The sequence below is a fragment of the Pseudopipra pipra genome, chromosome 2 (genome assembly GCF_036250125.1).
Source record: "Pseudopipra pipra isolate bDixPip1 chromosome 2, bDixPip1.hap1, whole genome shotgun sequence".
NCBI lineage: Eukaryota > Metazoa > Chordata > Aves > Passeriformes > Pipridae > Pseudopipra > Pseudopipra pipra.
The window spans coordinates 93,322,903-93,349,501 of NC_087550.1; the positions used below are offsets into that span (position 1 = coordinate 93,322,903).

Here is a 26,599-nt window from a genome sequence, read left to right on the forward strand (position 1 = left end):
CTCATACAGTAATCTATGTAATGGAAAGTACCTTGCAATAAAGTGGTGGGACTTGCTGGAGGGAGGGGGGCGGGGTGGAGAAAAACAGAGACACACGCTTTCGGTCCCTTTTCCAGAACAACCTCCTGTTTAAGAGTAATCCACAAACTTTCCTCTCACCACTCAATCCTGTTTAGCCTTCTCTCAACTGGGAGCTGTGCCATAATGATTATCCCAGTCACCATTACTAGTTTTACTCATAGTCTGAGGCAGTGACCAAGATGGATACAGCATACAGTACACCAAGGAATAAAAAGGATGTTTTCTCTTCCACCTTCGATTCCTTTGCAAAACACTTTTGCCTGTGTTTTCTTTTTTTTTTTTTATAACTACTCAGCACAAAGATTATACCTTCAAAGAATTACCCACAATAACAACAAAATTTCTGTCAAATGATCACAATTAACTAGGACTCTGTCAAAGCAGACAAAATCAGAATTGTTTTCATCCTCCTCCCACAGTAAGCATTACAATTAGCAAATGCTGAATCCCAGCTTATTGTCCAGTTTCAGTCTATCTGAAATTCTTCTTGAATTTCTCACAATTAATTTTGACTTGTGTGATTTTGTATTCCTAGTTGAATGTCAGCACACTTTGTTCCTTTGTCTAGAATATGCATGAATTTGCAGAGGCCACATATCCTTGAAGATCCCATTGGAAAGAGCTCTGTGGAAATTCATCATTTAGTCTTACCATTTTCTCATCTTCTGGCCAGTTATTAATACAACAGGAGGTGGTTCCTCTTAATCCACAGCAACTGATTTCCTTTAAAAGCCTTTGGCAGGAGGTCTTGTCAAATGCTTTTTATAAATCGAAGTGCATTACACCAGCCATATACTTATTCTTCTACCCCCTGCCCTCTCCAAGGATTCTAACTGGTTTGCAAAGCATGAATTCTAGCTATAAATGACATATTTTTTTTTTACTTTATTTGGGCATTCAAAGAATTTCTGTGGTACTTCCCTTTCTTGAAATGCCCAGTTCTACTTCTCTCCTAGGTCACTATGGTATCGCACTTGCATCTTCCACTCCTCCAGTACACACAGCCTAATGTAAGGGATGGATTACATGTCTGACAAAAAAATCTGACATACCCATATTTGAGGTATTTTACAACTTGAGCACATTTTAGCTGGTTTGCATGATGTCCTCCTTTTATACTGATTTACTCTCAACACATTTAATTAAAAGACAGATCCTCTTGTCCACACGTGTAAGAAATTCTGAGAATTCATCTGCAGTCCTCCACAGTGAACACTTCTGCAAAAAACTCCTGCGGCTTGTCTGCTGTAACAGCATCTTCCAGAAGAATTCCCTAATGTTCTGGTCACTTAATGAACTACAGCATTCCTCACATGCTTCCCACTATCAGTTATACATCAATTATCTTAGGGTTTTAATTTTAAATCTGTCACTCTTCAAAAAAAACTTTTTTAAAGTTTTTTTGACACGTGTTACTTCCAAGTGTCCAATCTGCTGTCTTGACACATGCAAGACTCACCATCACAGTTTCACCTCTTCATTGCTTCTTAGTTGGCTTCACTGAGTCTATGAGGCTCAATTTTGGTTTTTGGAAAGGAGAAGAATAAGTCTTATTAATAATTCTGGGGATTTTTTTCTTCATACAGGAATGTCATATAACAATACAAACATAGGTAATGCTTACAAGCTGATTGCCAAGCAACGTGTTGAACCAGACCTCCTGAGTTGCTTAAGATTAAAATTTCCTATTTGCACAGAGGCAGATGATTAAAGAATATCCTTGACAGTTGAAATAAATGTTGTCTCTTCATCACATTCAGTAGTCAGATTTGGCCCTCCTCCTCCCTCTTGAGAGTAAATGATCTGAAGTGCTTTTACCAAAACTTTCCCTTTTCATGTCTTCAGGCATTTTACAGAATTATCACTATTCTGATTATGTGATCATCAGCTACACTATGAAACAGCCAACAGAACAGCTACAATATTAAAACCCTTCATCTCCTTTTAAGGCATATTTCAATCCACATAAATTAACACATTTTCCTTTATCCCATATTCCTTAATCATATAGCAACCTTCCTACTAAAGGAACTCATCTGTAATGCAATTCCTACATATTTGCACCCAGATACTGCAGTCTCATTGATTATGTCTTCCATCAAGTTTCTCAAAATGCTTGTAGTATCAGTATGCTCGTTTTAAGTTATTTCAAAAGGCACGCAGCATTTTGATAAAGGCATACAAGACTCCACACTTAATCAGCTTGTCTATTTTTATATGCACCATTTAAGAGGACTTAATGTGGTGATAAATTAAAATTCAGGAAAGAGGCAACAAGGAAAAAAGGGATAGAAGTGCTTTCCTTGGCCTTCCATCACTCAGTGAAATACTATGCAAGAAAACCTTCTTTTCTACATCTTTCAGTTTAAGGAATATTGAAAAAATTATTACAATAAAGCTAATATTCTTTTTAAATTTAATTACAGCAGATTTTGACACCAGACAGAGTGTACTTCCAATCCCCAGGACTAAAAAGGAATCCTCACATTTTTATTCACCTGCCCATTCACTGCTCATTCCTATACTTTCCAATAGCTCTTCACTGAAAAACTGTTTAGCTCCTTTGCCAGTTTCTGGAATGTGTAACCACCTTCATTCAGCAATTCTGCTTCTCAAATACTGCCTTATGACAGCTTCAGACACATTTTTCCATGAACTATTTCAGTGTTTCCACCAGTTCAGTATACTGAAGCACTCTACATTCTTCTCCAATACTGTTCTTGAGAATGCCCAAAAAGCCCTACTACAGTTTAGCAGTGGACTTGGCAGCGTTGGGTTAATGATCTTTTCCAACTGTTATGTCTAAGCATAACAGTCCAGTGAAAATGAGACTTGGTTAAAACAAAACAGCAGACAAAGCTGCTTACACTTACAGCAGGTGGTAACAAATCCCCAGGGTTCACCAAGAACGTGGAAGATGACAATCCTCACTTATGGTCTCAAACTAATTTCAGCTCAGATGCTCTCTGGGTGGGATATGCTTTCTACATATTTAGATACATGTTTCCATAAAAAAAAATGTTAGCATACAGCAAAATTACTGGCATTCCATTTATTAACACATCAAGTTGAACTACAGTGCAGCATTTCAATTCTGTTAGGTATTTCTGATGTAGTTCACTAGCTGTCAAAGTCTCTTGATGCCTTCTGTTGCATCCTATTGAAATGTCAAAGTTGCATAACCTGCAGCTACTCTGTCACTTCATCTGACTTTGTACATGAAATAAATGTAGTGGGCATCAGATCACTGAATTTGGTCTGCTTGAAGCGTGAAAAATTTAAGTCACAGCTCAGGAACAAAGTAATATAATGTGGCAGCCTTTTATTAATAGCATGAAAGCAAGTAGAGCATGGAATAGCTTTCTTATTACACCAAAACTGACATATTAGATTACAGTATGCTCACTTTTTGTCAGATTATATAGTCATTGCTTCTAGAAGGACAGAGAAATAGAGGAAATAGAGTCTTTGTCTAGGTTTTCAAGCATGATCGTTTTTTCTAAGAGTTTGGTGACTTGTTGGTTTTGTTTTTCTAAACACTATCATGAGTAGCAAACTACCTCTCACAAATATGCTGTTCAACAGAACTCAATTTTTAATCATAATTTTTCATTTTTGTTCTACTTCAACTTCTATTGTGACTAGAAGTGATACTTGAATATTAAAAGGTTTAGGAAGCAAACAAACAGAACCCTCAACTTCAAAATCAGAAGAGTTTAAATGTTTTTGTGACACAGCTCAATTCTGCTAGTTTCTTCTTTTCTCAAAGCACTGTCTTTCCCCCATCTCTATGGAAGAAAACACCTTTGCAAGCATAGATAGTGATATAGACACTTCAGCATGCCCCAACATATAACACCTGCACCTGAGCCAGTGAAATCATGAACAGTCACAAGAAAAAAGGTGAAGTCTGAAAAGCACTACCTAGCAGGTGAGTAAAGCTGGAGACTGCTCACCAACTCTGCACAGTGACTGCACAGAGGAAGGAAAAGACTGTTCTCCCATCCACCACAGGCTCCTTTATGGTAGGCAGTACAATAAGAATAACAAATTAGATGACTCCCAGGCACTCACCCTGCTTGGAGGTCTCTTAGGAAACCCATAAACCGAAAGATATGCCCACTCCCCCATATAAAAACAGCTAAAAAAAACACCAGCTTGAATGTGCTTTAATTTGTTTAGTTAAACCAGCTACTTGATTTTAGAGAAGGGAAAACTTAAGTTATTTTCCATACAAGCATTCTCTGCTTTTTCCAGTGTCTTTTTCTGCATAAAGCTACAGTTGAGCTGATGAGACTTTGCTCTGTGCATTACCACACCACCAAGCACAATAGGTATCACATGCACGTATCCAGGTACAGTGTAAGTAGACAGACAAATCACATGTGAGATTAGAATGGTGTAGTAGTTTTGATACATCAGTGCAAGCGCAATAGGCAATTAGAAATCTTTGCAAACCTTGCAATTCAAATCTAGTCATCCTAAGCTTGAGCTATGTTACTTGTCTGACTCTTTTAAAGTAAGGGATAATGGTGAACGTGAGAAATTAAGATACTTGTAGCTAAGCTGAAATCTCAGCTTGAACACACTTTAAGTCACTTTAAAACAATCAGGCAGATATGTGTTTTTTCTTAATTTGTCTTTGAAGTACAGACTTCTCAGTACTAACGCCTGGATAATGGTTAACCGGAAACCAGGTAGGATGAAAGTGATAGCAGGCAAATAGCTCCACTACCATCACTGCTCCACCCACTCTGCAGCACACCCAGCCACTTCTGCCAGTCCTGTCCGTGGACAGACCACCTGCTGCTGCCCTGCACAACAGATGGTGCTGAAAGATTAAAACCTTCATTTTAGTTTTTCAGTTTTATCAAAAAGCCCAGCCTATAAAGAGCATTCACTAGGGAAATTCTAGTTTTCACTACTGCCACTAGGTTTGAGGGACCCTGACTAAGTTCCTTATCATGTTTAGGACCTAGTGTTTGCACTGCATATAAAATAAACTTATCCAGCTCACCCGGATCTGGACACAGAGACAGCAATTCACTAGCACTTACTTCCTTGCTAAGTCTTCAAGTGTGCCCAGTACTGGCCTAACTAATCTCCCAAGGTCAAAATTACAGGAATTCTTTAAGGTATTAAATGATTTACATTTTGGACCGGGGGGGGGGGGGGGGGGGGGCAACACACATCTGTTTCTAAAAAGCTTTAATTCATCTGATACCAACTGTATCAGATGGCTTATCCTCCTAAGAACTGGGCACATGAATAGCTAAATAGCTGCCATCTTACAACTCAGTCTACACACTGACACAGAATAGTAAACTGAAGATTAATAATCTTGGTTTATAATAAAATTACTTGCTTTGGAATTGCTATCTAAATGTCTAACGATTTATTCCTTTAGCCATTTTGTTCACTAGGTTTTCTTGGCAATGTAGAACTATCAGTCACATGCCATTTTCAGCTTTAAGACTCTCAGATGACCTGATGTGATAGCTCAAGCTTTGCTTTTGCCATTTACTTTTAAGGCTTCAACCGGTATAATTTCATTCTTGAGAAGTCTAAACTGCATGCCAGACCCCACTGAGTGTCCTTCGCTCATTTTTGGTGTCTTACACTTGTCTTAGCAAAAAATAAAATAAAATTCAAGAACAATTCTGATACAAACCAAAAAATTTCAAATGTTTACTTGCCACTGGGAGACATTTGTCAAGCTCCACTTTCTCAGTAACAGGCCTGATGACAGGAAAAATGAGAGCAACACTTTTCCCTTGAAGCAGACTCATATCGTATAATGCTAGTTAAAAGGAAGGATGTTTCACAGACAGTATCAGTGCTGGAGAACATAGAAAGGGAAGGCCATTCTACAAGATATTAGAAAGCTGTGCCAGTAATGGAGAGAATGAAGTTACTTATCCACAGTGCATAACAGCAGTATACAGGATGCATTACAATGTAAAAGCTTTAAACATGGAGACACAAGGAACAGACATTACATTAGAGGCACATCCTAAAATATCTCTACAGTAAAAAGGGATTTTTTTTTTCTTTAATACATAGAAGTAGGGTAACATCTATATGTACCATCACAATACACTGTGAGGGATTTATCCTCTAAGATTAAAACACAGGGTTTTTTGAGAATGCAATAAAGGGCAGTAACTGCCAAGAAAATTAACAAAGCTTTATTCTGAGTTCAAATAATTTACTTAACCATAATTCAGTGACTTTACCTTTTACTAAATGACATAGTAGTATGCAATGCCACCAGATTAAAAAACTACAAAGAGATAGAAACCTTGTATTGATTTTAGAAAATATTTTCCAATTCTTTATGCAGGCAACACCATCTTCCTTCCCCATTTACTTCCATCTCTACTGCAGCAATATCAGTTCAAGAGTCACATTACTCTAGGTCATCAATGTTATAAATATGGCACTGAAGGAAAGAGTCATTACTGTCTGAGCAGTTGCTTCTACTGATTAGGCTTTTATCATATATCGCTGTAGTAGTAGATGAGTCTAATGTTAGCACTGCAGTTCCCAGCAATATTGCTAATCAAGAGAACAAAACATACTTTACAGTGTATTCATCAGGGAGGCATCCTTCAAAGTAAATGTGCTGCAACAGAAGCCTTCAGGGACTTCTGCAGAAACAACCAGAAAAACAATACTTCTCTTAGTTTCTCACACTTTGACTCCCTGATACCCTGCAGATTCCTATGCTTCAGAAAGAGCTCTCCATGCAGGGAACAGCACCTCTCAGTAAGTGTCCTAATAAACAACCTGTGGAACTGGGTTTAAGCATTCTCATGTGTTTACACTTAAGCTGATTTACACTGACAAGTGTTTCATTCTTTAAATATTTAAAATAGTTGAAGTATGAAATTAAAGTCCCAGTCCACAACACGATATGCTCTGTATCACTTTTAAAGCTTCACTCCCTCCCTGCTTCTCCTCCACACCAAATTGCAGCTCTTTACTTTTCCATGAGAATTGTTTTTATTGTATCAGAATTGGTAAAGTGCATGACCCACAGCCACATTAGAACATGGAAAGCATGGAGAGAGCTCAAGGACAACACAAAAGTCTGCATGCACCTGCAACTAGTCAACCAAAAATATTCAAGAGTATTAAGACCTTCCCCAAGAAAAGCATTTTCTAAACGGACAATGTGTTTATAGCTTATCTTTCTGTTGAAAGCATAGTTTGCAGATCATTAACTATTTTGGAAGAATCTACTTTATCACCCTTTCTCTAGGTCACTTTTTTAATCAGAAAGCTATCTAAGCTACTATTTTTCCCCACCACTTATTTCATGGAGTTAACCCTCTATGAAGAGGTCCCAAAATGCAGACAGGAAAGGACAGCAGAGAACTGCAAACACTTGCTTATAAAAGGCTCATGAGCATGACACAGGCAAGAAACAGGTTTCTCAGAAGCTCACACACAGAGGCAGAAAAACCCAAATGACGATTCAGCCAGATGTGAGTCAGAAATTGGCTGTTTGTTTTGTTAAGCCACTTGCTTTTCTGCAGGAAACATGTGAGACAGCATTAAAAAAAAAAACAAAACTAAACACATTTAGTTATCTGGCTCACCCAGTCACATTTCTCCTATTAGCGTCTATATCCCTGGTATCTACAACACGTGATTTGTTTCCATAAAAAGAGTTTTATATACATATGTTTGTATACATATACATAAGCTCACAGTATGCAGTTATATCTTCATTGCCCCAAAAAGAAATGGCTTGAAATAGTCAAGTCTATTCCATGGAATGTTTCAGAACACAAAAAGAAGTCCTGTAACTCTTTCCAGATCCAGCAATATTAACATGCATGCTTCTGCTATCATGTCTTTCAATAACAATACAGCATGCACAACTGTTAGAAAGGTAACATGCAGGCTCTGCTTCAGTCCCTCAAGAGAAATCAAGAGTTGGCAGAAAGATTTTATACCACTGGCAAAGGCTCCTTTCATGCCTCTTATACTGAAGGATTATCACCGTGAAAAAGGTGAGTTCAATTTCATCAGATTTCTTGCATTTAATATGTCCATCACTTCAATACACACCACCACATTCTGAAACAAACCAGAGTAGATTTAGGTCAAACCTAATGTTCTATTAAAAAACCACAAATCATTAAAATCTTTTTAATGTTGCAGTAAAATATTGGATAGTATTCATACGTATTTATTAAGACCAGCTTATACTCTACAATATAAAACAAACAAAAACCCAAACCAAAACAAAACAAAAACCCCCAAAAAAACAAACTCTCAATAACAAGGATTTCATCTTCCTGTCCTGGCCAAACTAAATTATAACAGGTTTATAAAACAGAGTAACTATCAGCATTTTCAGAGATGGCATTGAACTACTGCTTTGAAAGCTCACCTTCTACAGAAATGCAAACCAGACAGTCAGATATAAGCATAGTTAATGTTTTCAGAATGGGTTTATTTTAAAGGAAAATAAATGAAGAGAGAACTACAATCCCAGAGATACAGTGTAAAAGCAAGAAGTTGATTTTTTTATGGAGCTTAACTTCCATGGGTGCTACTTTGAATCTGTCTTTCCTCATTTGCAAAGAAGTGAATTTAGATAACTGAAGTTAAAAGTTGCTGGACACATTCATGTATTTTTAAATATAGCAATGTGTTTTCACTCCAGATACACTCTAACTTATGAAAGGCAACTTATTTTCTTGTTTGGAGGATAATAAAGAAATTAATACTAGTAAGTAAAATAAATCCAAACATCAAAGTAAACAACAGAGTTGAGGCATGAAAGAAAGCATGTTTGAGCTTTTTACTTAAAAAAAAGGATTATTCCTCTCATGCACAGCCCTTATTTGTTTGCCAGGCAATCTTGCTCATTCTCTTTTTTCATGCTCTAGAAACTATAGTGGCTTCTTACCAGACCAGAATTACATGTAAAGGTCTACAGTGAGCTGGGTAAAGGCAATCTCAGTACGTCTCCCATCACTAGCACAGATTCAGTTTTGAAATAAATATTTATTATCCCTGAAGAGAGCTGTGATCCCTAGGGGAAAAACAAAAAAACCAAACCAAAACAAAAAAACAAAGAGAGCCCAACAACCCAACACACACAAAAATCCCGAACACTTATGAAAATGGTAATGCTGAAAGGAAGCCCATTCTTAGCAGAGAGCTAACTCCTCGAATACTTGGTCCTTGCTGTGAAAAGTAGATAAGCACTTACCTTTTTCAGAAGTTTTCACATTTCCCTTCTATTTTAACACTCTTCATTCCACACAACAGAAATTAAACATTAATAGTGAGGGAAAGTAGAGGGGGCAGGCCCAGGGCATTTCAACTGACTAAACATTCAAGAGTTTGTGCTTTAAGTTTTATATTTCAGGACAGGGGGATACCCACACTGTTGGTTTTTTTCTTTTGTCTCCTTTGCCTTCCACACCTCACTACTTCTGTACACCCCTTCCCTAGTCTCTTTCGGATTTGAACTAAGAGGGAAGAGTACTTTTTGCATGTTTAGTTAGATGCTCAAAGCATCAACCACACACCTGCTTCACTTTCTTCCCCCTTACACTGAAGTTATAAATATACCAATAATCACTGTCTCTTAAATACCGGTATATCACAAGAGAAATTCATGTTCCCATGAAAGTTGATAGCCATGTCTACCATCTTAAAAAATAATTTTTTAAGACAAGTCCTCTTGTTAAGACTTTCAAGCAAACAGTTCATGCTTTTCAGATAAAGGATAACAAAGTGAGCTCTCCTAAAATTGAGTCAGTTGAAGTATGGAGCAACAGGAGAATTTCCATCATCCAACCTGTACTACAGCCACCATCTTGGATTCTTCAGCCATAAAAGTGGGATTACTTAGATTTTTATCATGCTTAAAACCCACCTACATTATTTATGTCTTAACTAAACCAAGACCTTTACTCTTGCCATCTGTATATCATAAAGCAAACAAACCCAGTCTCCTTATGTGCACCATTTCATAAATAATTTAAAATGGCTATTTCACTTCCTTTAGATCAGGACTGAGCCGGTTCAGAACAAGAAATCTTTACTACTCTTATTAAATATTTACTATATGGCTGTTCTGGCATCCTCACAAGAAACACTGCATACAAATGTTATGCATTAGAAAAATACAAAAGCTACACTTAAAACATTTAAAAGATGCTGGCAAGTGCACAATAGCTGTGAAATGCAAACAAAGCTGACAGCCTAACTTTCACTGCTAATTCTTTCCAGGACAAAAATCAGCCACATGAGACAGCTTAACCTTTTTCTTTAAGGTCAACATGCGTCAAAGAGTTTTCCATAAAAAGGACATTTGTCACTACCTGAAAAAAATTTTAGGAAAACATTTTAATGAAGCAAAAAGACAACCAATTTGTTTCCAAGCTTTCCATCAGTGTATGTTACAAACCTAGAAAGGTCGTAAGTATTTACCAATTTCATGTATGCAATGAAATTATATCTATCCCCCTCTGCCAGCAACACTACTACGTTCAAAACAGCAAACTTAAGGAATCTAACTAGGAGTGTAACACCTACAAAACCAGCCATAAGATGAAAAATGCAGGAGCCTTAACATAACAGTCTTCAATAGCCCATCCCCTGTCACCAAAGGAAAGATTCAGTCTTACATTGGTTTTTTCACCAAGCTTTTTAGATAATTGCCCTGGCAGTACTCATATAACCATATCTCAAGGCAACAGGCACACAGAAGAGTGATGAGACTCAGCAATCCCACTGCAACTTTCAGATTTAAAAGTACAACTGCTTATCCCAATCAATGAGATACACTTGCATGGCAGCAATAACCACCACAATTGCTGGTTTTTGGCAGGCCTCAGCACACACTGCATTTTTTCCAAAGAGTCTCTAGTACAAGGCCAAAGGAACATGCTTCCCTCAGCCTCTTGCTCTCTCTATAAAACTGCTACAACACAGTATTAAGTACTACAATCTCCTGCAAACTACGTGCCTGTGAGAACAAGCTTCCAAATTTTAAGTTTTATTTGAAGTGACCCAGTAGCAACCAATGGCCTCGCAAAAAGTTCCCAGCCTGAGCATCAGATTATTTTTTAAATAAAGAAAAATCTGAAACGGACCTGGACAGACCAAAATAATGCTGGTTGGGAATATTTTCAGGTGGCTCTCCCAGGTACAAAACTTGGTTTATAGCTAGTAGGCCAGTTTCAAGGCCTTCAAGCCTCAAGGCAGCAAGGCACCTATTTCAAAAGAAACTTTTATTTTCCAACTCTCTTCTAGTAACAAGCAGCCAGGCTACAACACTGACCATTCTGCAATCCATTTTTCTGAGGGCAGAAGGTGAACACACTAACATTTCCCCCTTGTACAGAATGAACTATCATAAGTTAAACACTACTGTGCTCAGCAGCAGCTTTCAATCCTCTTTTGCTGTCAGTCTGAACTGCCACTTTCAAATGCATCAATCAGATACACACTAAATTAGGAACTGCACTTCTTTCTAGCACAGCCTGCCAAGACAGCTGCTCTGTTTTCTATACAAATGACTTAGAAGGTACTAAAATAAAGTTCTGGCACTGATGTCCACCAAGAGAAGGTACTCTCCTCATTACGGGAAATGACTATCATTGTGTTTTTCTTTTTAGTATAAGAGTGTCATGCAAAAATATATTTAGTAACCTAATGTAGCATAATCCTTTCAGTCACACACTTCATCTCAGTCTGAGGGAGATAACAAAAGCATGTTTTGTTGGTTGTAGTTTTCCAAACACCCAAGGCTGTGGGATCTTCAAAGGAAGCAAGGGTCAATTTATCCTTCCTGTATAAGGCCACCACATAGCAACAGCTGATCTGGTCAGCTGAGGACCAGATGACACAGATCGGACTGTGGGAAGAAGGGAGGCAATGTCTCAGTTGGGAGAACTCATCTGGAGTTCACTACATTGTTCCCTGTAACTTCTCAAAAGGGGTGCATACAAAAAGCTAGGCAAGTTAGGGCAAAGAACTGCAGAGGCACTCTACTGACGTAAGAACACAGGCTACAGGAAGGTAACTGTGGAACAATGAACCGGGAGACGTGAGCAGAAAAAGACCTTAAAGAAAGACTTTTCAGAAGAAACAGGATCCATAGTAAGATTAGCTGAGGCGGCACTAAAGAGAAATTGAGGCTTAAAGACTAGTATAGTATTCTGAGATAAGGCATGGAAAACTGGAGCATCCTGAACCACCCACAGAGGAAGCAAAGCCGGACAAACAGTGCTTTAGCAAGTCATGTGAGACTGTTAGATGCCATCCAGAGCAAGGGGTTGTATAATTTCTGGTATCTATTATAGCTAGATCTCAAACTCACAAATTAAGCCTTTTCAAGAATGTCTCTGGTGTTTTGAAGGTTGCTGGAAACAGAGTACACATCCATGAACAGTGCAAAGACCAGATGTTTTAACACATTTTCTAATGAAAATAAAAATTTTTAGCAAAGATTGTTTTATGTAAATGGATGGAAAGGCTGAGCCTAGTATAGGAGTATCATTAATTCTTCAGACGTCTACTTCAAAGAGATGAAGAAAAATCTTCTTCCTGGAGAATTCTGTCAAAGCTTCCAGATCCTCTTTTAGAACACATCTCTTCTAAGAGTGCATCCCAATTTAAATCACTTAAGCAGGTAGATTCACTTTGTTTTGTTTTTTTTTTTTAAGAGCAAACTGAAATCAGAAGGAGGAAAGCCAGCTTAATTTGCCCATTTAGTGGTCAAGTTCTAAATAATAAAGTTCCAGCAAGCTTCAATTGACCACATAAGTAGAGAACAGAGAAGTGTTTATAGCTTCCTCTCCCTCAGCCACTAGCTCAGAAACCACAGAAGGACCCATTACAACACATGACTTCAAGCACATGATATCAAGCACTCAAGCTTCTCTTTCAGTCAAGGACTCCTTCTCTTCCACTGAATATTCTTTCACCATCCTTCTCTCTTTGACATTTTAAAACAGGCATAGAAACCCATTGCATTAATATGCCCCGAACTATTTTAAGAAAACTCAAGTCAAGTACACTGAGATCAAAGAGGTTTTACTTTTGTATTTTCCTTCCTCACAGTCAAATCGTCATCACCTTTTATTCAACTTAGGGCCTGCAAACCCTTTTCGAAACTCTCATCAGCTCTTAACGCAGTAAGAAGTCTTTCAAGAACAGCTTAAAGCCTGTTACTGTGATCCAGTATTATTTTTATGGTAATGGCATTTAACAGTAATTCTGTTTATACTGATGTCTAGAGTTGTTGCTATTTGCTATCTTCTTTCTACTATTGCCATACTCCCCAAACTAAACACACATGTAGTTTCAGCACCTAAATGCAACTCCAGAACAACTCCTCAGAGCACTTGCACCCACAGTCAGCACTCCATGGTGACACAACAATCTTGTCATGAAAGCTGAGATGGGCCAGCTTAAGTCTCAAGGGCACAAGCATTTTCACACTATTTGTTACTAATTAAAGTCTAGCAGCTTTTCTCTTCCAGCCTCTCAGATCACACCGACACAGCAGTAGCTTCCAAATTAAGTCCTAGGCATGTAGCTTCTTCAGGATCCCAAAGAGATTCCCATCCACAGCTCCTTCCCCACCTAGCTACTCACTACCATCCACTTTCAGGTTAGGACTTCCTCAGATACTACGAACATCTGAATGAAGGAACATGAATCAGACAGCTTAACAAATTATTCAGTAGTTTGAGAAAAATCCATTTTTTGATGGAAAAATGTTTGGAATAGCCACATGAGCAGGTAAAGCGAGTAGGGAATGATGACAATAACCATGTATAGGCTGACTGCAATAATTTTTCTTTAACTGGAATATGAACCAGGAGACATACTTTAATTGATGTGGACCTGACCAGGTTAAAGCCTCAGTTACACCTACCGTAGTTTTTACTGAGTGATGAACACAGGGAAGTTGTTGTGAACCTCTGTTATGGCAATCCTAAAGCATGAATGAACAAACACACCAAGTGGTATAATGACTGCTCACAATAACAATCTGTGGAGTCCGTGGGTTATCACTTAAAGATGTGATATCCACAGAGCTTTATCCACAGAGCCTGTTTTAAACTAGGATGTCTTATTACTACCATCTCCTCAGAGATGAAAACCAAGATGGCTGCAAAAGAGGCAAGAGTATTTTCTCCTTTAAGTTAACATTAAGCAGAAGTCGGTGGTTCTTACTTTAGAATCAGAACAATGAAGGTTAGAAGGCATCTCTCCAGATCATCTAGTTACTTTTTATGGAAAAAGAGTTAAAAAGCATGAAGCTTTTTTAGACCAATCTGATATTAACAAATATTTTTTTTGCTTTAGAAATACTGAGTTTAAATAATTATTTTCAGAATTAACTCATTCCAAATATCACTAGTGAATCAGATCTGTACACCTTGTCTTCATGCAATGAAAACCTTGATTTTTAAGCATTTGATACTGGCCTTCATGCTAAACCAAAAATACCAATCTCCCACAGTTGCCTACGAAAGGGTTAAAGGTGCTATAGACTTTCACAATCTTAAAATATTCCTGTGCTGGCTAGTATCCTTATTTCAATAAAACATGTTCTAAAAAACACAGGAGGAAATCTTAAGCATATAATGGCTGTTCCATTCCCCTCCCCACCATCATTATGCTTTGACTGCAACTAAAAGGAAGGTCAAGCCATATGACAAGTACTACAAGAGCATTCACATCAGAGTTAGTTCAGGGAGGAAAAGCTGGAGTTATTTCCTGATTGGTTTATTTTTAAGTAACATTCCTTCTAGTATGTTGTCCCCCAAATACTGCCCTTCATTTCATAAATCGTAAAGCTTCTTGACATTTACACAAAGTGTTAACTCCCATTCCCTCTCCCAACTAGTTTTCTGATGCCAGATACTACTCACAAAACAAGCCAGTGTTCCATGGATGTCACCAACTTGTCAAGTCAGTCTCTGACCTATCAGTCATCACTCTGGATGTCACTTCATCCCAGTCAGAAGCACAATCTAGAACTCTGGCACTTGGCAGCACTCTTCCCCTCACAATGAAACTTGCCACTACATTATCCATTTCAGCTTCAAACCCAGAGCAACAGTTGCCTCTCTAGGAAGGCACCCACATATAGCTACTACCCAATTGTTTTGTCACTCAGACAGCACAGTGAAACACGGCTCTGTCAATAGTCCAACAGCACATCCCAAACAGAAGACAAAAGAAAGCACAAACCTCTGTACAGCCAGAGTCCCTTCTGACAGCTCTTATAAGACTACAAGAGCTACATGCCACTGCATCAGCCCGCTAACACTTATGCTTTGGTCTTCTCTACATACTACAAGAAAACAAAGGGAAGTCCAGATCACACCTTTCATCAGTTTAAGGAAGTACAAGATGTAGCTGCCTCCAGTCAGCAGCAGCACCACAAACATGTTTTTTCCACTGCTATGCTGATCTAACTGCCCAGCGCCAGGCGGGAAGCTCCCTACGCTCGAGTCCACAGGGCTGTAAAGACCACATTTCTCCTTTTCCCCTCCACATCTCTAAGACTTAGATAAGAATTTGACAGTGCCATAACACTTTTCCCCTTTATCAAAATACTCTCAAAGATCAGCTAAAAGTCACATAACCAAGCAGCTGCTATTCTGCAGCAAGAAGTAGTTATTACAAGAAGAATTAATTGGTCTGACTGCAGGCAGCAGGAGAAAGCAAGAAAAGCCAATGCTACTGTCTTACTAGCTTACTGTCTGCAAGTATTTGCAGAGTCTCACTTGATGACTCAACTATAACCACAACTCAAGCAAACTTTGTTTGGTTTTTGTCACCATTTTTAACATGCCAGAAAGCAAATGGACATGTAAAAGTATTATTATTTTCAGTTTAAAATACCTTATAATTTGCAAGAAAATAGTAAAGGAATACTGATATTTTAATTCTACATGCCCAGCAGAAATCTAGGCTCAAGTCATTTTTTAGTGTATTTTTCAAAAACCTTATTTTATATATATGCTGACATAAAAGCTCTTTGAACAAGTTATAGCAAATACTATTAACAGGGTAAAAATGCTCAACCTCTTCACTTCTTAGGAAGGAAGTCAGAAAGCTTAAGAACTTTCTTTTAAGAAAAAAGACAAGCCTTTCAAATTTGAGACTTCCTGGGCTGAAGGAGACAAGAGATGCAAAATCACATTCAGTTGTCCTTTATAAACCTGTTTTTATACCTGCCTATGTGCACTATGAGCTGCTCAAGTAAGTACGTGAAGCTTTCCTATTGCTTCTGTCTCATTACAGCCACCGAGTATGGAAACAACCTCCTTATGTCAGACAAAAGCTTACAGAATCAAGAAGTCAACATATTCATGAATCATCTCAAAGCAATCATGCAGTTCTGGGCTGAGGAAAGAGCTTTTTTTCATTTTCCCTTCACTTCTTCCCTCCTAGTGCCAATACACAGGCACCTCCTACCAGATTAGGCCATCTGGTCACTTGATAACTGTAAAGAGCAAGCAGTGAGTTAACACTGTTTAAGAGATTAACAAAACTACAATATTTTCAGGTGAAGTTACAATAATCTTGTGGGTTAGTTTTTTGGGTTTCCATCTTAGAAGGGTGGGTTTCCATCTTAAAAGGTAAAAGAATTTTGTAGTTGTGCTCAACAGTTGTCATTAAACAAAATTCTTAGCTTAGCTTTAACCCACCTGCCTCCATCCTCCCTCCTATGATATTAACAACCAGCCACATATATTTAACTGGCTACATATCTGTTGTAGAGAGGATATACAAAGAGCTTCAAGTCAAGAAGAAATGGGATTAGAACCCTTAGAATGGCTTTAGTTTAAGGTAGGCAGGAATTGAAAACCTAGTACAAAAGGATAAAAATACTAAACATTTTTAAAAATGAGACAGCAGAAGACATTATGAAATCTATATATTGGATTTTAAACATTAAATTAACTTGACAATGTTTATAATACTTGATGTTACCTGAGAAATCTTTATTTTCTTTTTAGCCTAAATGAACAGAAGGTTCTTAATAGAGTTAAATTTTCCAAAAATCATACTGTTAGTCAGGAGACTAGAATGTGAAAGATGAGAGTAGCTCTTAAAATCATGCTTATTGTTAATGTAATTCCACTGAAAAATCAAAAAGGAACTACACATAATTTACTAGAAAGGAGTTACAGCCATTCTGTAACACACAATACACCAATGAATAACAGCACTTCAGTACATTCCATGTTTACAGAGAAAGTGCTGAGTATTAAACTAAAGGACTAACATTAATCTATCAAAATCTGCTTATAGTGTAAGGAGCCTTTTTGACCAAAGCCAAATGTCTAGCCTGAACTTAGTTACATTATACTTCTGCTAATATCAGCATAAGTTTATTGACCAAGACATAGCTAAAATAATAAACAGTTTTAAGCCTACATTTATAGTACCCTCTGTCATATATATTGTATTTCACATAATGAAAGACTGTATTTCTACACAGGCACATTTTATAGCACAATTAAAGAGTGGCCTGGTTTTTAAGAACTTTCATGCAGGTAAATTTTAAATAATGTCTTCTCCCTCTAAAAAAAAAAAAAAAAAAAAAAAAAAAAAATCACTGAATAAGCAGGATGTCCAAATTCCCCAACAATATTTCCTCCACAGTTGTTATACTCTCCCCAAAACTCATGCAGTGATTGGTATGCTGTTTGTTACTCACCATAGCCTCAAACCCAAGCAGAAGGCAAAGACACCAGACACATTTTAACAGAAGACCGCAACTCTCCTTGAAGTCAGCTTTGGGATCCCAGAGCCACACATTCCACTCGTTCTGGAACTGTGGTTAATGCCAGTCTGAGAAAATACAGTTTATGTGACTCCAAGCTGCCTCAAGAATAAGATGAAATAAACAGACTTCATCTTTTTCTGGACAATCCTTCTTCAGGCATATTATCATCCAAAAAATAAGATTAGATTGAACTCTCTAGACTAGTGTTCTGCAGGAAACAAAGCTAAAGAAGCCATGAGTTTCAGTAGCCTACTTACAACTGCTAGTACTGAAATTAAGACCACAAGAGCAATTTCTCAGAGGCAAGTGTCATTCAACTACCTTCTCTGTAGCTTCACAGCGTACTACTACCCATTCTTCACGGAAGGCAGTCAGTTCTATCATTTATGGGGTGGATTCGATAGTCAAACCTTCTCCAAAATACACATAGACATTTTTCCTTCCCATTAATCATTATACTGTCTTATGCACATCATGTATCTTCCAATAATAGCGGTATTTTTCAGTTTTATTTTGTAATGACCTCCTGACAAGTAGAGCAGTTTCATGTTAGCTATCTAATGTCACTGCTGATTCAGATTCATCTCAAGAGATGCCACTTATAATGAATACAAGTGACATAAAATAGTTATACAAGCACAGATTATGGACAGTGTTTGTACTTCATTATTATAATTTGTGCTAACAACTCATTAATAGTACTTTGAAAAGAAGTGAAGGACTACATATAATGCTAAGCATGAACCGCAAGTTACTAATGCAATTTGGGTCACACGAAATCCATTTCAGTTCATCTACATATCCAATCCACAACGTAATTTAGAAGCATTAAAGACAAAAACTACTGAGCAAACAGATCAGTATTCCTTCCCTCTCCCCAATTCATTCATACAATTATCTCCAGGCAAGTACTTCATACACAAAGCTTCTTTTTCTGCATATAACTATTTTGATTATTAACATTAGTTTTGCAAAACTTTAATGGCACATCAGCAGATGTTCTTTTCAGAGGATTTTACAACATCCTATCTTAATGGTGAAGTAGAGGAAGAGCCTAATTGTCCTTAATCCTCTATTCAAAATAGGTTAGATGAAATCCTCTTTTGACTGAAGCAAAGAGATTAGTCAGTGTCACCAGGAAAAAGAAACACTATTTCCCCCTCACCCTGCCCTGTATCTAGATGAGTTAATGATTAATGAAGGAAATACGCTTTTCTATTTCCAAAAGGGAAATTAGACAATAGGGACAAGCAGAATAAATGGAAAAATGTCTCTATGAAATCTCCAAATTCTTAAGCTTTCATGCTTGTAGTAACGACCACAATGATCTAAGTAAGAAGCATCCCAGAACACACTTTCGGGGTATACTTCAGTAATCAGACACAAGAGCTCATATGAAGGACCTTTTTTTTTTTAATACCAATACACATCTGGATCTCTGGTAAATCTTGGCATAATTCTTGACATTACCAAATGAACAGCTCCCAATTTAAGGAAGCAGTGTTCATTCATCTGCATGTGAATGCATGCAGATGGAGGAATCAAGAGGGAAATCAGAGTTCGCAGGAGAAACAGTGTGGAACTCTTAAGTAACAAAAAAACCCAACCCTAAGACAAAGTCATTACAGGCTTATGTTCACACTCAGTTGTCTTCCTGGAACATGCTAATTTTGTTACCTGGAAGCATTTAAGTACCCTTACAACTTCCCTCTCTAAAAAAGATGGGCAATACTCTCATCCCTGGCCTAAGAAAAGATAGATGCACAAAGAAATTAACATCCAGATCTACAAAGATATTTAGGTGATTTATCAGCCCGTGGTCTTCTCTGATGTTCCAAAGAAACTCCCCAGCCACTGGCTCATCTCAGTCTCCTAGAACGATCCAGGCTAGGCTTCCAGTTTCTTCCTAAAAAGAGTACATTTTTAATACAGTACCACAAATACTCAATACTTAGAAAATTAAAATCAGAGTTAAATTGAAAAAAAAAAACAACAACCCAAAACAAAACACTTTTCATGATGACTCAGTGTGTTTGTGCCACAGGCTTCTCATTGTCATTACTGAGAGGGAAGAAAAACAGCTGGTGTACATATGATATAGAAAAAGAATCCTCAACTTCCCTTGTCTACCTGCAACTGTTGCCATGGCAATTACAGCAGAGAAGATAATAGCATTCCAGTGTCATTCTGCTTCATAGCTCAGGATGAACTTTAACTGAAATATCCCTCAACAATTATACAAATAGAAATATTACATTATCCTGTGTAATGGTAAGCCACTAGAATAAGCAGCATTATTCTGGAAAAAATACAATCAGCCTAAAAGACTTACATGAGGAGAAGGAGGTTATTTTGCTTAAAAAACAACAACAACAACAACAAAAAACCCCCCACACAGTAAAGTTGAATCCAGTTGCATAACAGGTGCTAAAACATCTGCTCAGTCTTCTGTGACACAGTTTTCTCTTGGTTTCTGCTCCCTGACACACCTGCACATGACATGCACCAAGCAGCTCACTGTCAATCACGCTGGAGCTCCTCAGAAATCACAATGGTTTTCTCCTCACACTTAAACCTAGTTCGATGGGACAGTTTCTATTACCCCCATCTCAACACCACAAAGAGCAGCCAGCTATGGTATCTGCAGAACACTTTACTTGTCAGCCCAGTTACTATTTTCTAAGGGTTTGGAGTTTAGAAAGCAGACTCACTAGAAAATCCCATTCCGTCTTGACACTTTTCTTGTTTCAACTACTACTGTATGACAGGAGAAAAGAATCAACAAGAAATGGTTATCAGAGATGTTAAGCTATAAATGTGCTATGTCGTACTTTGTCCTCTTTCATTCCCAAAAATAATTTGAAAAGGCTTCCTGCTTGCAGAATTGATACTCTGTGGTGCTTGAGAAAAGGCAAAGCAGAACAACATTAAACTCTTTTTAATCAAACAACATGTTACCAATTGACAAAAGCAACTGTGCAGTTCTCACCTCTGAAGAGACAAGTATTTTGATGCTAAACAAAAGTAAGATTAAAAGTTTTTGATTTATTTTCTTGATTTTATTTCTACAGTTTAGATGCTCCAAAAGCAATGTTTTCTACTATCAGAGAGCATCTGATGAGTGCAGATGAGTAATATTTTGTAGTCAATAGCAACCAGCTTGTACACTGACTTCCTGTAAGTGAAATGTTTTACATATGCAATGTTCTACTTTTATTTGTTTATTCTCAAAAGAAAAAGGAAATTATGTTTTTTTGTATAAATTAGCTAATTGATGGGGTAGGAGAAAGGGAAAAAACAAAGCCCATGCAATTCTTCATGTTTATTGCCCTTCAGCAGTAAATAATTGATGTGAGAAGGGAGATTGTCTGTGGGGTTTTTTGAGCCTCAGATAATACTGAAATATCTTAAAGAGTACATTACAAACCAGAATGAACACAGGAGTCACTACCAGTATGAAATGCTAGTTAGATTTGCAGAAGTGCCAAATCCTGTCAGCCACAGTGAACTGATTAATTCAACTAAATTAACTTATACGTAATTATAACTTTCAAACTTTGCTTTTTTAAAATAAATTCCTGAAAAGTATGCAGGCAGAACTCCATACAGATACCCACTCTCCCAAAAAATAAAAGAAAAAGGCAAGTAGGAGAATAACAAAGCAATGGTGCTTGGGGAAACAGGAATTCAGAACTTACTCATGATGTTTAACCCACTCATCATGCCTTCCACAGCAGGAAGAACTGGTCCCTGCAGTGAAGCGAAGCTATGAAATGGGAAGCATCTCAGGTTTCAAGAAAACATTGTGACACACAGACTTGTTCAAGAGATAACAAAAATGCATTGCAAACCTGGGATGGACACTTAAGAGCTACAAGTTACTAATTCCTGACCCTTGAATACAGACATGGCTCCTACAGGGAACATCTTTCATACCATCAGGACAGTTAGCAGATGAAGAGTCTGTGTACAAACACACTTCTGACATTTAAAACAGCTTAAGATTTTGTCAAGTCATATCCCTGGAATTAAACACCAAACCCAACACAAACCTTTTGACTTATTTTAAGTGATAGGTAGGAAGAAAACTGTGCTTATGTTAGCAGGCACCCTGAATAAGAAACAAACTACTGCTGTCTAGGCAACACTTATCTGCCAGGGTGCAGAGAGAGCTGAATAAATACAAGCAAAACCAAGAACTGACCACAGGGGTATCCTCAAATGTATTAACTGAACTCATCTGAAATAGTTGATAAATAGATTGCCCTTTAAGACAAATACTGAGCACCAGCACTTATAATTTTGCCAACTTTCAAGTCAAAGTAGTTATCAACCTTTGCTGTATCAAAGCCAGATATATAAATAAACTGAAGCTCAATATTGATTTATGTCTACTAAGACTACAAATACAAGCAAAATACTTAGGAAAAATCATCTAAACCATGACCAAAAGCCCCAGGTTTCCACGAAACTTAGTTTTAGGGGCTAGAAATCCCTAACGTAACTTCCTGGTTAGACTAGTCAATCTTCTCAGACTGATTAAAGTTGACCCACTTCTACAATAGTGACAAATAGAGCATCAGTTTGTAAGCTCATTTATTCCAATCTTCCAAAAAAAAGATTTTTTCAGAAATACCTGCACAATTAATAGGCCAGCAGCTTCCCAGGGCCCAGAGCTGTAGTAAATCCCTGTTCCTTCTAAAAATAAATCTTACCTCCTACTATGGGCATTTGGACATATTTACACAGGCAACAAATACTTAATATCCTGAAGTAACAGCAGAATCTGAAAGAGGAGAAGCAGTAAAGTAGCAAGATATCTAAATATACTACATAATACTGGCAAAACTGTTCAGTAATACAGACCTTTGACCCAGTAGCATTTACTGTACAGCCCAAAGTCATACATGGACAGGAATTTTTAGTGCTGAGGGCCAGCTGTCTTGCAAATCCAGAGCAGACTGCCGCCATAGGCTGCAGGACGTTTAGCAATCATTTAGTGTCCAAACACACATATGCTAAAGAGCAGCATCTTCCCAGATTGCCCAGATATATTCAAATCCACATTCAGCCATAAACGGCTACCATGAATACACAAAAGACATGTGCACAGGTTTTATTAAGAAAAGTGTTCATTTTATGAAAGATAAGTCACCAAGACTTGTTTTAATATTATTAGCCATCCTTTGACTGTGAAGAGGAGGGAATTCAGCAGTCCTAAGATCAGTAAGAAATAAGTCACCAGAGAAAACTAATGCAGCTGCAGTTATACAGGCAGAACACATCACTTAATGATATCCACAGTGTCCCAAATAATCTAACTATAAAACAAAAGCTAATCTTGTATGGAGACAGTTTCAATTGCCATTGTCTGCTTGTTTTTACCCTAAATAGTGTACTGCTGAGCACATAGCAGGTTCTCCATGACATTTACAGGATAGCACATGCTAATTCTGTATTCTCTGGCTATGAGGCTGCCATCCCTGGGGTATCCCACATCCTCTAGGGAATACACAAACAATCCAAGGAGAAGACAGAGGAACATATTGCCTGATGCAAAAGCAACATTCAGAAAAAGAGGTAATATTTTTATAGAGTATGTGACAAAAAGTGTAGCCCTGCCAAGGCAATTTTCACACTACCCCCATAAAACCATTACTTCCATTACTTGGGAAAGTAAATTAAACAATACAGTTGTAAAAATTTATCTTATTTATCTTACTGTAGAAAGCTTATTTAGTTCCTATGGTTCCACAAAGTGGAAAAGCTATATATAAAGATGTTTCTGTTTTGTGACTTAAAGATGCCTTTACTATAGCTCACGCACATTTTAAAGCAGCAAAATATAAAAAATAACCTCATTAGACACAATTAAGAAAAGTTACATTGCTGTATATCAGCTAGAGGAATCACAAAGGATTTAGAAAACTATAAGGAACTTCATGTCAGCTGTACTGCAGTGAAGCAAGTACCTTTTCTAGAGAAAGTGATTCTTCCCCATCAGTCCTGTAAATTGTGTATGGCTGCAGTAATGGTAACAGGAAGCAAGAGCTGAAGTGAAAAACCCCAGAGTTTGCAGGATTTAAAGAGGTAGAACAAGGATGTAAATTTAAAAATTTAGTAAGATAAAGACATAATTCCCTCTGTCTAAGAGACTACATCATCTCTTGGTGAAGAGATATGAACTCCAGTATGACAAGCATGATGAACATCTATTTTATTCAGCCCACATGGCTAAAGTGTTCAATGCCTGGAAGACATAAACACGATACTCAATGCAGGTAAAACAACAGACATATTTGAAAATGCTAACCAGGAAACTGGCAGCACCCAGTCATCGCTATTCTTCCACAGGGCCTTGGAAACATGTATGATTTTGCACTGCTTCAGGACAGCAACTGCACAGTAAGGGAAAGGGGAATGGGGAGGATCTTCACAATAACAAGAACCTTGTATTTAACTTATGTCTTTATGTCCAGCACCAGGACAGAAAAGAAATGACACACAAGAAGTGACGTTAGAAATGTCAGAAACCATTCTAATAGAAGTCTCCATTAGTACATCACACAGCAACTGTTTGTTATCCCAAGATCATACCATAAGAGCTCCCGGCTACCCAAACAACATCTCCAGTTTGCATCAGCCAAGGTTCTCAGGATAATCCTGAGACCAGCCTGCTCTCGGAAGGACCTGCAGCTGAACATGACCAGGACACAACTTGCAGGACACAGATTTGTACCTCTAAGCCCTTGATCATTGAAAAGTTTCCTTACAGATTTTAACTAAACCAAAGTTTGAGCTTACTTTGAAAGAAACACAAGATGTAACTATCCACTCCAACTCTCCCCACAGAAGAGTCACTGCCTAATTAAACAGCAGTTTGGAAAGGGGCAAGCACATCTCCACCTGTGTGGTCTGGCTGGTGTGCACGGAGCTTTGGTGAAAAACTATGGAGTGATACTGCTGACGTGTACATCTGCTACTCATGCTCTGCAGCCAGTTTCAGGCCCAGCACTCAAACTACTACGTTTCATTTTCACTGCTCTAGATGTACAAAAGTGTTGAACCGTGGAGATAAAAAAAGAAAACATGCAACACAGGCATCAGCTTGCCAGATATTAATGGCCTTAATGAAATGACGAGCAAAAATTTACTTACAGCAGCTTTTTTCAAAATTACCTTTCCTTGGAAGAAAGAATTCTAAATTAAGACACTGGAGGCATGCAGAAGAACAAGAAGCAACAGGTGAAAATATACAAGGCAGCCTGGAACAGCTGGGCCATTACCTAGGCATAGCCTATTGGCATATATGGAATACAGAAAGTAGTGTAACCCAGGAAATAGGAACCCTTCCTCACATGGGATTTAATAATGTTTCATTTATCGTTTAGACTGCTGAATTAGCCTCGTCAGCAGTGCAGGAGAGTGGTGACAGTCCACAACTTAAAGGCTCAAGTGCCTTATTTTCAACATACTGTCTTCTCATTTACACCTAGTTTAGCTACTCTGTTTCCTTTATATCTGATGCTTAAGCCTAGTTAGAAAGAGGTTAGCAACAATGTTGTGCAGACGAGATTTAACAGTATGCTTGCTCTGTGCACAATGAATGCGCCTTTTGTACAGGTTCCAGATGTGAGCACATATTAAAAAAGAAATCTTAAACTAAATCCCAAGTTAGATCAGCACTGACAGATCTCTATACCCCAAGTGATCCCACCTGCTTCAGACCTCAGCACAGCTCACCTGAGCTTTATATATCCATAGAGACTATTGCTTTTCTTATACCTCATTATTAATATGCATATTAGTTTGAGTATTCTCCCTCAGGGCCGCTTTCTAAGGATCCATACGCACAGCTGCTTTCAGTATTCACCTCTCCATTCTCTCGTCATTGCACATAATATTCTATTGCAAACAGGAGAAAAAAATCCAACCATTTTTCACTTCTGCTATTTTTCTTCATTTGTGCTTCAAAAAGACAGACTTCAGCCTGTACTATGTGGAGATAGCTCTTGACACACACAAATCTAAGTGTATTTATTTTTGCTTGGTCAAAGCACCAAAGTTTCCTTAATTAGAGGAATTTTTGCATAGGGCAAAAAGCCATATATATTTGAAAATCCAAATTCTCTCTCCCTACCTTTTAAAAATTTCTTCTACACCCAAAAGCAGAAATTTGCAGTTTCCTGGTATTGGTTGTCCCCATCCCTTTTATTGCACAGCCCCATACTTACAGGCATTCTACCAATCTACTTAAAACATTATCCTGAGCATTTGTTTGGGGTTCAGTGGAACCAGACTCGCACCCAACTGACACACTTCAGCCTACACTTGGATGCACCCTAATGCGCTACCGAGTTGTTCTTTCAGGGGGTACGGGTGGGCTTTCACACGCGAGAGGACCTCTCTCTCACCGCTGTACTCTCAAATCTGGCGTGTTTGAATCTTACTACGCACAGATACAAAAACTTGGGACTATTCCGACCATTCGCCAGTGTATTTAAATTGGACAATTCCACAAAAACGCCGCTTGACTGAGACAACGTAACAAGAAGAAAAGGGAAAAAAAACCTAAACAAAACCAACCAAACAAAAAACCCCCCACAACCACTGGACATTTTCTCTGCCCTAATAACTACGTATCGCAGCACACTGTAAACTACAGTGCTCTGAACTCAGGTCAAGCCGCTCTGGTTCAGCGAAGGACAGTCCCGTGGGGCGGGC

At 38.0% G+C, this 26,599-nt stretch overlaps 1 protein-coding gene across 7 annotated transcripts in view; it reads right to left on the reverse strand.

Moving 5' to 3' along the window:
* The window catches only part of ATP11A (ATPase phospholipid transporting 11A), a 111,128-nt gene that overhangs the window by 84,203 nt on the left and 326 nt on the right, over positions 1-26,599 (reverse strand). The gene's annotated exons all lie outside the window — the stretch shown is intronic.